Raw genomic sequence first — 12,721 nt, forward strand, 5'->3', positions numbered from 1 at the left:
GTGATGAAATATGCCATTCATCAGGCACGCTGTATTCTCTGTGTTTGATTGTGCCTGTGACTGTGACAAGCAGGGGAGTTTAGTTTCAGTTCCATTTCCTTACCTGTATTGTAATGTGTGTAGGGCTCCACCCATACCTGGCCCCTACTTAAGCAGGCCCCAGCGTGTCTCACAGGCAGTACAGCAGATCTCTGGATGAGAGACACATCTCCACTGTGTATTACTTTCTGAGTTAATGAAAGCCTTGCTTTGCTCTGTTAACGTTGGGTCTCGGATTCATTGAGGCACATCAATTTTATTAACTCAGTTTTCAACGCAATGGATCGACTCTTGAAACCCGAACGTTTGGATTGGGACCCACATGCTTCGGACGCATCGGCATGATTCAGACACTGGTTTAAGTGTATTGAATTCTTCCTGGACAATTCCGCAGCCTTCATAGACGCTACGGATGCTGAAAGTATGAAACTCGGAATCCTGCGGAATTGGGTAAGCCACCGGGTTTACCCCCTCATCCAAGACGCCGACATGTACCTGTCTGCCTGCGACATCCTAAAGGTGCATTACCAGCAGCCTACGAACGAGGTGTATGCTAGGCTTCTGCTCACTACTCGCACACAGCGACCTTGGGAATCGCTGGATGAGTTCCTAGTCACCCTGAAAATGCTTGGCAAAGACTGCAAGTGCCAAGATGTAAAAGCCGCAGTGTACACTGACGAGCTTGTTGGTGCTGCCTTTATCACAGGCCTCAGCTCCACTTACATCCGGCAGAGACTACTGGAAAAAACGGGATTGGACCTGAAACAGGCTGTGGACACAGCGCGATCCCTGGATGTGGCCCAGAGAAACTCGGACGCCTACTCTTCAGCCCGCGCCGCCCATGCCGCCACGTGTGCACCAAGGGCACCACCATCTTGGAAGGCATCTTCCCCGCCCGGCAGCCTGACACCGTCAGGGCCCCGCTCTCCCCCCCAGAAGCCCTACGACAGCCGCGATGCATCGGGGCACCAACTGCTACTTCTGCGGGCAGCCGAAGCACACCAGAAACCTCTGCCCAGCGAAAGGCACCACCTGCTTTAAGTGCGGTAAGAAGGGGCACTTCGGGAAGGTGTGCAGAGGGAACCCCGCTGGATAACCCGCCACCGCCGCGTGTGCGCTGTGGGAGCGGCCATCTTGGACGCCATCTTGCCCGACCTCGTGGGGTCCGCCATCTTGTGAGCAGACAGCGTGGACGCCATCTTGTCTCGATCAGGGCCCTACAGTGGCATCGGTCACAGTGGACCAGACCAGATCGCACCCGTTATCCAAATCAATGGTGGACATCAAGGTAAACGGGTGCGGGGTTAAATGTTTAATTGACAGTGGAAGCACGGAGAGTTTTATTCACCTTGGACTAGTCCAACAACTCTCTCTAACGGTGGTGCCTGCTTGGGGCACCATCTCTATGGCTGATAAAACCCAGACATCAACTATTATGGGTTACTGTGCAGTACAATTGTCCATTAACGGAACTGTATATGATAATTTTAAATTACGAATCATGAAGAGTCTATGTGCGAGCGTGATCTTGGGCCTGGACTTCCAGTGCCACCACCAAAGCATCACGCTCAATTACGGTGGGTCCCAGCCGCCCCTCACAGTGTGCGGCCTGGCTACCCTGAAGGTAAAGCCGCCTTCGCTATTCGCGAACCTTACTCCCAACTGCCGGCCAATAGCGACCAAAAGCAGGAGGTACAGCTGGGAGGACAGGCAGTTTATCGCGACCGAGGTGGACAGGCTGCTGAGGGAGCGCATTATTGAACGCAGCAACAGCCCGTGGCGCACCCAAGTGGTGGTGGTGAGGGGTAGCGAGAAGAAACGGATGGTGATCGACTATAGCCAAACGATCAACATGTACACCCAACTAGACGCCTACCCGCTACCCCGCATATCAGAAATGGTGAACCAAATTGCCCAATAACGGGTGTTCTCCACCATCAACCTCAAGTCAGCGTACCACCAGCTCCCTATCAGACCAGAGGACCGCCCGTACCCCGCCTTCGAGGCGAACGGACGCCTCTACCAATTCCTCAGAGTCCCCTTTGGGGTGACGAATGGGGTCTCGGTCTTCCAGAGGGAGATGGACCACATGGTCGATGACCACCACTTGCAGGCAACCTTCCCCTACCTCGACAACGTCACCATCTGTGGTCACAACCAGCAGGATCACGACTCGAACCTCGAGAGGTTCCTGAAAACCGCACAAAAACTCAACCTCACTTACAACAAGGACAAGTGCGTTTTCAACACCACGCGCCTCTGCATACTAGGCAGCGTGGTGGAGAATGGGGAAATCGGACCAGACCCCGACCGATTGCGCCCCCTATGGGAGCTGCCCCTGCCCAACACTCCCAAAGCCCTGAAAAGGTGCCTGGGGTTATTTTCTTATTATGCCCAATGGGTCCCCAACTACTCCGACAAAGCCCACCCCCTCTTGAAAGCATCCTCTTTTCCGCTCTCTGCTGAGGTCCACGCCGCCTTCAAAAGCATTAAGCGGGATATTGAGCGGGCCATGCTACAGGCAGTGGTCGAGAACACTCCCTTTCAAGTGGAAAGTGATGCGTCTGACTTTGCCTTGGTGGCCACCCTCAACCAGGGGGGGCGACCCGTAGCTTTCTTCTCGAGGGCCCTCCAAGGGCCCGAGATCAGACACTCCTCTGTGGAAAAGGAGGCCCAAGCCATCGTGGAGGCAGTGCGCCACTGGCGCCACTACCTAGCCGGCAAACGCTTCACCCTACTTACCGACCAGCGGTCGGTAGCGTTTATGTTTAATAATAAACAGAAGGGGAAGATTAAAAATGATAAGATTCTCAGGTGGCGGATCGAGCTCTCCACCTTCGAGTATGATATCATTTACTGGCCAGGGGCCCTTAACGAATCCCCCGACGCCCTCTCACGAGGGATGTGTGCCAGCGCCACCGGGGATCGGCTACAGACCCTCCACAACGACCTCTGCCACCCAGGGGTCACACGGCTGTTCCACTTCTTAAAGTCCCGCAACTTAGCCTACTCGATTGAGGAAGTTCGGTCTCTGACCAGGAACTGCCACACTTGCGCTGAGTGCAAGCCTCGGTTCTACTGCCCAGATAGAGCCCACTTAATCAAAGCTACACGGCCCTTTGAGCGGCTCAGCTTAGATTTCAAGGGCCCCCTCCCATCAGTCAACCGCAATGTTTACTTCCTGAACATTGTGGACGAATACTCCCGTTGCCCATTCGCCTTCCCCTGCCCAGACATGACCAGCGCCACGGTCTTTAAATGCCTCAACAGCCTGTTCTGCCTGTTCGGTATGCTGAGCTACATCCATACGGATAGGGGGGCGTCCTTCATGAGTGAAGAGCTACGCCAGTACATGCTGTCCAGGGGGATCGCCACGAGCCGTACCACCAGCTACAACCCCCAGGGTAACGGTCAGGTGGAGCAAGAGAACGGGACAGTATGGAAAGTAGTCACTCTAGCTCTAAGGACCAAGGGCCTCCCTACCTCCCGCTGGCAGGAAGTCCTCCCAGATGTGCTCCATTCGATACGGTCCCTATTGTGTACTGCCACTAATGCCACGCCTCATGAACGAATGTTTGTCTTTCCCCAGAAATCCACCTCAGGCGTATCCATGCCGTCATGGCTCTCCACCCCAGGTCCGGTATTTGTACGAAGGCATGTGAGGGGTCACAAGACGGACCCTCTCGTGGAGTCAGTGCACCTACTCCACGCCAACCCCCAATATGCGTATGTCCGGCACGCCGACGGAAGGGAGGACACCGTGTCCATAAAAGACATCGCCCCAGCCGGTAACAACAACAACCATGACAACAACAGCAACAACGATCACAGCAACTCTTACCCACCCACAATTCTTTCATCACCCCCGGAAGAACATAGACCAACGGTGCCCTCACCAACTACCCCTTCAACAACCCTGGCGGCGCCCCCGGCAGAGACCCAGGAGGCCACCGGGGACACCCAGCCGACACCCGCGGCACCACAACAGCTACGTTGATCACAGAGGACTACCAAACCCCCGAACAGACTAAATCTGTAGAAGGGGTGAATGTGATGAAATATTCCATTCATCAGGCACGCTGTATTCTCTGTGTTTGATCGTGCCTGCGACTGTGACAAGCAGGGGAGTTTAGTTTCTGTTCCATTTCCTTACCTGTATTGTATTGTGTGTAGGGCTCCGCCCATACCTGGCCCCTAATTAAGCAGGCCCCAGCGTGTCTCACAGGCAGTACAGCAGATCTCTGGATGAGAGACACTTCTCCACTGTGTATTACTTTCTGAGTTAATAAAAGCCTTGCTTTGCTCCGTTAATGTTGGGTCTCGGATTCATTGAGGCACATCACTCTGTTACTAAACCGTGCTGTAACTGCCCAGGGGAGTGTTTGATGGGCAGTGTAGAGGGAGCTTTACTCTGTATCTGACAAGTGCTGCACCTGCCCCATGAGTGTTTGATGGGGCAATGTAGAGGGAGCTTTACTCTATCTAACCCGTGCTGTACCTGCCCTGGGACTGTTTGATGGGACAGTGTAGAGGGAGCTTTACTCTGAATCTAAACTATGATGTAACTGACCTGGGACTGTTTGATGGGACACTGTAGAGGGAGCTTTACTCCGTATCTAACCCGTGCTGTACCTGCCCTGTGAATCTTTGATGGGACAGTGTAGAGGGAGTTTTACTCTGTATCTAACCAGCGCTATTCCTGCCCTGGGAGTGTTTGATGGAACAGTGTTGAGGGAGCTTTACTCTGTATCTAATCAGCGTTGTGCGTGCCTTGGGAGTGTTTGAAGGGACAGTGTAGAGGGAGCGTTACTCTCTATCTAACCTCAGCTGTACATGCCCTGGGTGTTTTCATGGTACAGTGCAGAGGAAGGGTTACTCTGAACCAATCCCATGCTCTACCTGCCCTGGGGATTGCTTGATGAGACAGTGTAGAGGGAGCTGTAGTCTGTATCTAACCCTAGCTGTACCTGCCCCGGGAGTGTTTGATGGGTCAGTGAACAGGGAGCTTTACTCTGTATCTAACCTGTGCTGTTCCTGCCCCGGGAGATTTGGATGGGACAGTGTAGAGGGAGATTTACTCTGTATCTAGCCCGCGCTGTACCTGACACGGGAGTGTTTGCTGGGTCAATGCAGAGGTAGCTTTACTCTGTATTTAACGTGTGCTGTAACTGCCCAGGGGAGTTTTTGATGGGACAGTGTAGAGGGAGATTTACTCTGTACCTATCCCGTGCTGTACCTGCCCCGGGAGTGTTTGATGGGACAATGTGGAGGCAGCTTTACTCTGTATCTAACACGTGCTGTACCTGCCCCGGGAGTGTTTGATGAGACAGTGTAGAGGCTGCTTTATTCTGTACCTAACCCCTGCTGTAACTGCCCTGGGGAGTGTTTGTTGGGACAGTGTAGATGGAGCTTTATTCTGTATCGAACCCGTGCTGCACATGCCCTGGGAGTGTTTGATGGGACAGTTAGAGGGAGCTTTACTCTGTAGTTAACCGGTGCTGTTCCTGCCCTGGGAGTGTTTGATGGGACAGTGTACAGGGAGATTTACTCTGTATCTAACCCGTGCTGTTCCTGCCCCGGGAGTGTTTGATGGGACAGTGTCGAGGGAGATTTACTCTGTATCTAACCTGTGCTTTTCCTGCCCTGGAAGTGTTTGATGGGACAGTGTAGAGGGAGATTTACTCTGTATCAAAACCGTGATGTCCGTGCCCTGGGAGTGTTGATGGGAGAGTGTAGACGGAGCTTTACTCTGTTTCTAACCCGTGCTGTACCTGCCCTGGGAGTGCTTGATGGGACAGTGTAGAGGGAGCTTTACTCTGCATCTAACCCGTGCAGTACCTGTCCCGTGAGTGTTTGATAGGAAAATCTAGAGGGAGCTTTACACTGTATCTAACCCGTGCTGTACCTGCCCTGGGGGTGTTTCAAGGGACAGTGTAGAGGGAGCTTTACTCTGTATCTAACCCGTGCTGTACCTGCCCTGGGATTGTTTGCTGGGAGAGTGTAGAGCGAGCTTTATTCTGTATCTAATCCGTGCTGTTCCTGCCCTGGGAGTGTTTGATAGAACACTGTACAGGGAGCGTTACACTAATCTCTGCAGGACCTGTCCTGGGAGTGTTTGATGGAGCGTTAATCTGTACATAACCCTATCTGTAGCTGCCCTGGGGAGTGTTTGATGTGACAGTTTAGAAGGAGCTTTACTCTGCATCTAACCCGTGCTGCACCTGCCCCGTGAGTGTTTGATGGGATAATGTACAGGGAGCTTTACTCTGTATCTAACCCGTGCTGTACCTGCCCTGGGAGTGTTTGCTGGGACAATGTTGAGGGAGCTTTGCACTGTATCTAACCCGTGCTGTACCTGTCCTGGGGGTTGTTTGATGGGACAGTGTACAGGGAGCTTTATTCTGTACCTAACCGGTGCTGTTCCTGCCCTGGGAATGTTTGATGGGACAGTGTAGAGGTAGCTTTACTCTGTACCTAAACCGTGCTGTACCTGCCCCGGGAGTGTTTGATGGGACAATGTAGAGTGAGGTTTACTCTGCATCTAACCCGTGCTGTACCTGCCCTGGGGATTGTTTGATGGGACAGTGTAGAGGGAGCTTTGCTCTGTATCTAACCCATGCTGTCCCAGCCCTGGGTGTGTTTGATGGGACATTTTAGATGGAGCTTTACTTTATCTCTAAGCCGTGCTGTACCTGCCCTGGGAGTGTTGATGGGAAAGTGCAGAGGGAGATTTACTCTGGATCTAACCCGTGCTGTACCTGCCCTGGGAGTGTTTGATGGGACAGTGTAGAGGGAGTTTTACTCTGTATCTAACCTGTGCTGTACCTGCCCCAGGAGTGTTTGCTGGGACAATGTAGAGGGAGATTTAATCTGCATCTAACCCGTGCAGTACCTGCCCTGCGAGCGTTTTATGGGACAGTGTAGATTGAGCTTTACTCTGTATCTAATCTTTGTTGAACCTTCCCTGGGAGTGTTTGATGGGACAGTGTAGAGGGAGTTTTACACAGCATCTAACCCGTGTAGTACCTGCCATGGGAGTGTCTGATGGAACAGCGTAGAGGGAGCTTTACTCTGTGTCTAACCCTTAAGATAACTTCCCTGGGAGTGTTTAATGGGACAGTGTAGAGGGAGCTTTTCTCTGTATCTAATCAGTGTTGTACCTGCCCTGGGAGTGCTTGATGGGAAAGTGTAGAGAGAGCATTACTCTGTATCTAACCACTGATATACCTACCCTGGGAGTGTTTGATGGGACAGTGTAGAGGGCACTCTACTTGATCTAACACGTGCTATACCTGCCCTGATTATATTTGCTGGGACACTGTAGATGGAGTTTTACTCTGTATCTAACCCGTGCTGTACCTATCCTGGGAGTGTTTGATGGGTCAATTTAGAGGGAGGTTTATTCTGTATCTAACACGTGCTGTACCTGCCCTGGGATGTTTGATGGGACATTGTAGAGCGAGCTTTACTCTGTATCTACCCACTGATGTGCCTGCCATGGGAGTGTTTGATGGGACAGTGTAGAGGGAGCTTTACTCTACCTAACACGTGCTAAGCATGCCTTGAGGGTGTTTGATGGGACAGTGTAGAGGGAGCTTTACTCTGTATCTAATCCATGCTGTACCTGTCCTGGGAGTGTTTGATGGGAGAGTGTAGAGGGAACATTACTCTGCACCTAACCCGTTCTGTACCTGCCCTGGGAGTGTTTCATGGGACAATGTAGAGGGAGCTTTACTCTGTATATTACCCGTGCTGTACCTGCCCTGGGAGTGTTTGATGGGACAATGTAGAGGGAGCTTTACTCTGTATATTACCCGTGCTGTACCTGCCCTGGGGATTGTTTGATGGGACAGTGTAGAGGGAGCTTTTCTCTGCATCAATCTGTGTTGTAACTGCCCTGGGAGCTTTGATGGGACAGTGTAGAGGGAGCCTTACTCTGTATGTAACACGTGATGTCACAGCCCTGGGATTGTTTGATGGGACAGTGTCGAGGGAGATTAGCTCTGCCTCTAACCCGTGCTGTACATGCCCTGGGAGTGTTTGATGGGACAGTGTAGAGGGAGCTTTACTCTGTAACTAACCTGTGCTGCACCTGCCCTGGGAGTGCTTGATGGGACAGAGTAGAGGGAGCTTTACTCTGTATCTAACCTGTGCTGTACCTGCCCTGGGGATTGCTTGATGGGACATTGTAGAGTGAGCTTTACTCTGTATCTAACCCGTGCTGTACCTGCCCTGAGAGTGTTTGATGGCACAGTGTAGAAGGAGTTTACTCTGTTTCTAACTCGTGCTCTACCTGCCCTGGGAGTTTTTGATGAGGCAGTATAGACGGAGCTTTACCCTATATCTAACATCCATGCTGTACCTGTCCTGGGAGTGTTTGATGGGGCAGTGTAGAGGGAGATTTACTCTCTTTCTAACCCATGCTCTACTACCGTGGCAGTTTTTGATGAGGCAGTATGGAAGGAGTTCTCCTCTGTATCTAACCCATGCTGTCCCTGCCCTGGGAGTGTTTGATAGGACAGTGTAGAGGGAGCTCTACTCTGTATCTAATCAGTGTTGTAACTGCCCTGGGAGTTTTTGATGGGACAGTGTAGAGGGAGCTTTACACTGTATCTTACCCATGCTGTACATGCCCTGGGAGTGTTGGATGGGACAGTTTAGAGTGAGCTTTACTCTGTATCTACCCACAGATGTACCTGCCATGGGAGTGTTTGATGGGACGCTGTAGAGGGAGATTTCGTCTATCTAACACGTGCTAAACCTGCCCTGAGAGTGTTTGATGGGACAGTGTAGAGGGAGCTTTACTCTGTATCTAACCCATGCTGTACCTGTCCTGGGAGTGTTCGATGGGACAGTGTAGAGGGAACATTACTCTGCACCAAACCCGTGCTGTACCTGCCCTGGGAATGTTTGATGGGACAATGTAGAGGGAGCTTTACTCTGTATCTAACCCGTTCTGTACCTGCCTTGTACGGTGTTTCTCTTGCTCGGTGAGCATATTTTCCCTGATTCCTCTCATCCAAACACTCCTGGTAATTAACTATCTATGACCCCCACGGCATATGCAGTTCCCATTTCAGAAAAATTACCTTGTGTACAGTTGGACAATAATAGGCAGTATTATCTTATACTATAACACATTCATTTATTCAGATGTGAAGGGGGCCAATGCCCCTTGCACCACCTGCATGCACCTTTTATTAATCAATCAAAACAAAACTTCACCAACGGCTATAACATAACAGTATTCACACACTTAAACCATACTGTGGCTGACATCCAAAAATGGAGGGCCGCTTTAACTTTTAATACTAGCCGCTTACACTGGGGTGTCCTCTTCCCCCACTCGTACATAGCGTTCTCTCCATTCTCCTGTGTTCTCGTGCCTCTGGAGGCGTTTGCCTCTTTTGCAATGCACGAACAATAAAAATATTACAATTAACACCTGACACACTACTAGGATGTGGGATGCTATTCTAATCCAGGCCGGGATCTCTATATTGGTGAACAGGACCCACCATGGTGGGGTGACTATGTCCAATATGTCTTTCCCTATCTCTATTGTCTTCTGCTCCAGTGTGTAGAAATGTTTCTGTGAAACTGTAACGGCTTTTAAGATCTTGGTGAGGTGTTCGGGGAGAGGGGGAATGACATATCTGAAATGCGCGATGAATCGCTGCAAGTCCGTGAAATTCTCTTTTACAGTGAGGTGAACGGTGGAGGGTGCAGGAATGGGGACAATCCGTTGTTGTGCCACTTGAACTTCAGCCCTGGTTTTGAAACAGAAACTGCTGTCACTGACCGGACACCCCTCGTGCTGTCCGTGGCGGTAGTGAGGCGCTGCAGTGGTGACACATGTCCCACCTCCGATATATGCCACCTGCGGGGGCACATGGTCCTTTGTCATTGCCTCCATGGTGCAATTTATCGGCTTCACGCTAGCGGCTCTGAACCCGCAATGTGGTTTCAAAAAGGCATTCAAATGCTGGGGGCACAGGGTGATGTGTGCTCCCCGGCTACGACACCCCGAGAGGTCGGTGCCTGTCATCGTACGCTCCCATCTGATGACATAAGGTGGGACCACTGTGTAATGAATGTGCGCACCCCCCTGAATGACTCCAATGTTCTCCACCCTGTATACCGGGGCGGGCTTTGCTGTGGGACCCAACACCGGCATCCTTACCACTATTCCCATGATAGTGTGGTTTGAGCGTCTGCAGTCCACTGGGACTGGGTACGCTTCTGCAGCTAGTCTGAGCTGGCACGGACTTAATGCATTCTCAAAAGGGTGGAGTGCTTGCAAGTGCTTGTTGCTGATCCAGGACGGGACCAAACCTTGTTTCAAATCCTCCAGATTACTGCGGCCCTCGCCCAGTAACCACGCCCCGTATAGCACACAAGCCTCGTTCTGCACAGACTGATCGGACGCATTCTGATCCTCCTTAATGAGCGCATTTACCGTCCTAGCGTGCTTCTCCAGCTCAGCGATTATTTCCTTTAAGTGTAGTGTCATGGCTTGGTCTTCATGCAGCTCAGAACCCACTACCTTATTTTCGCCTGTCAGTATGTTCCTCAACTGTGTTTTTAAACCATTGATCTGTGTCTGCAGCTCCACGTTGTCGAGAGCGTTGACAACAGATGTTCCGGTGTTAAAAGCAGTGAAAATGTCATTTACAGTACCCCTTCTTTGCCTTCCTACCCGATCCAAAACTTCCTGTGGTGTGGTGTATAATTTGGCCTTGTCGATGTCGGCAAAGTCAAACTCGTAAAATTGTCTGAACATTCGGGTTAACAGTACCTGGTACAACTGTTCTGTTTCCCTGGGACACCACTCCGGCAAACGTACCTCAGTGAGATTTAAAATCACTGAAGCCACCGCATAGTGTACCCCTTGGTACAGCACCTGACCGGTGGGTACCAATACTAGACCATTCCCGGGTCCCTTTGTGGTGGTGGGGCACCCTTCCTTCTGGGCTAGTGCTACTGGAATCATGGGCAGGGGCTTTCGTGGGCGGGTGATGAGTTCAGTGGCGTTTACTGGAATCGGGGAGTATGGGGCTCCGCATGCCCGAGTGCTGACATCCCATCTCATCCCCTTTCCTTCATCTTGCCACTGCCTCTGGAAAAAGATGGATACGCCCTTGGGGCAAGCGCGTTTCGAACCCCACATACAGACATATATCCCTTCATCTGGTTCCCACCATTTGTCCCAACACACACGTAATTGTCCGTGAGTCCCCGTAATTGTCCGATGGGTATTGTTACCCAGTCGTTCCCACTCGATGGTAGAGTTCTTCATGTCCTTCCCCAGCTTTCGTAACCACCACCATCTACTTAACGGTACGTTCCCATTACACACCAAACAGATCCTCTTTCCCACGGTAGCGCTGACTCTGGGTGCAAGGATCCTCACCCGAGGGCACGATAATGAAGTCTCTTGTTAGGCGAAACCGAAATTGCTGGAGTATTCCATAGAATTCGTCCCCAGCCATCCTGGCCATCTCCTTTGGTGGAAGTAGGTGGCGGTTTCCTCAACCTCTCGCTTCCCCGTCCCATCCGTCGCGATGGGGGCTGTGTCCCCGGAACATCCGAACACGATGATGTCCTTGGTGCAGCCCCGGTAGGCCAGCCCGCACCGGATCGCCGTGATCGCTACGAGAATCCTTTCCATCGTATCTCGGGTTTCTGTAATCGATAAGATGATGTAGCCAGGCTCCCAACAGGTGCTGGCTTAATTAAACGGACGCTGGGGTCCCCTGACCCCGCTTCCAAACAACCACACATTCTGGGCAGACTCCGAAAACTACCTTTTAAACATCCCCATCATCTTACACTTTACCCATCTTAAACTAACATTAATCACTTACCTAACTTAACTTATCATTACCTAAACCTATGTTCAGCACCGCCCTCCTCCGGGCAGCCTACTTAATTCCTGTGAGGGCTGCAGCGTGCCGCTCCCTGTGGCGGGGCTGCACTGACCTTCGGCTTTGATCCCCCGCAGCCTGTCGCTGCTGAACGGGAATCGTGCCTTTCTTGGGCTGCTCTGCACCGAGGTTGGGGAAGATAGGGAGAATTTGGCCATTGCTTTCTGGGCTGGGGCATTCGAGTCGACCTACGAGGGGCTGCCTTGGGTGAGGCTCCCAGGGCTGATGGACCGGGGGTCGGGACTTTCACCGTCACAGCCTGTGGTTCCACCACAGCTGCCAGCTCCTGCTCCACTCCCTCTGGCTCCGCCCCCCCGGGGCCAGGATTTGTGACATCCGACTCCACCTCGCCTGTCCCTGCAGGTAGTGAGTCTCCGCCCCCAATCCCTACCTCCCCTAAGCTTGAGTCGAGGGCGGGATCTTCGTCCTCCGACTCTTCCTCCTCTGTGATCTGGTCTAGGGCGGGGTCGAGCTGTTCGGGCTCTTCCTCGTCCGAATCCCAAATCAGAGGGGAGACCACCCACTCCAATGGGATGACTCCTCCCTTCACGCAGGCCACTGTTCCAGCCTGTGTGGTCTGTGACTCTGTCGCAGGCTGAGGATTTTTGTCCTCAGACCTGGCCCCGGTTGTTGGCCCTTGTGCACCCGACTTAAACAGTTTGCACTGGTTATGTGAAACCATTTAGTACGTCGGGGCACCTTCAATGCATAAACCATGGGGCTGGCCTTGTCTACAATGCTGTAAGGCCCCATGT

The sequence above is a fragment of the Somniosus microcephalus genome, unplaced genomic scaffold (genome assembly GCF_052327205.1).
Source record: "Somniosus microcephalus isolate GS21.2 unplaced genomic scaffold, FLI_Smic_1.0 scaffold33, whole genome shotgun sequence".
NCBI lineage: Eukaryota > Metazoa > Chordata > Chondrichthyes > Squaliformes > Somniosidae > Somniosus > Somniosus microcephalus.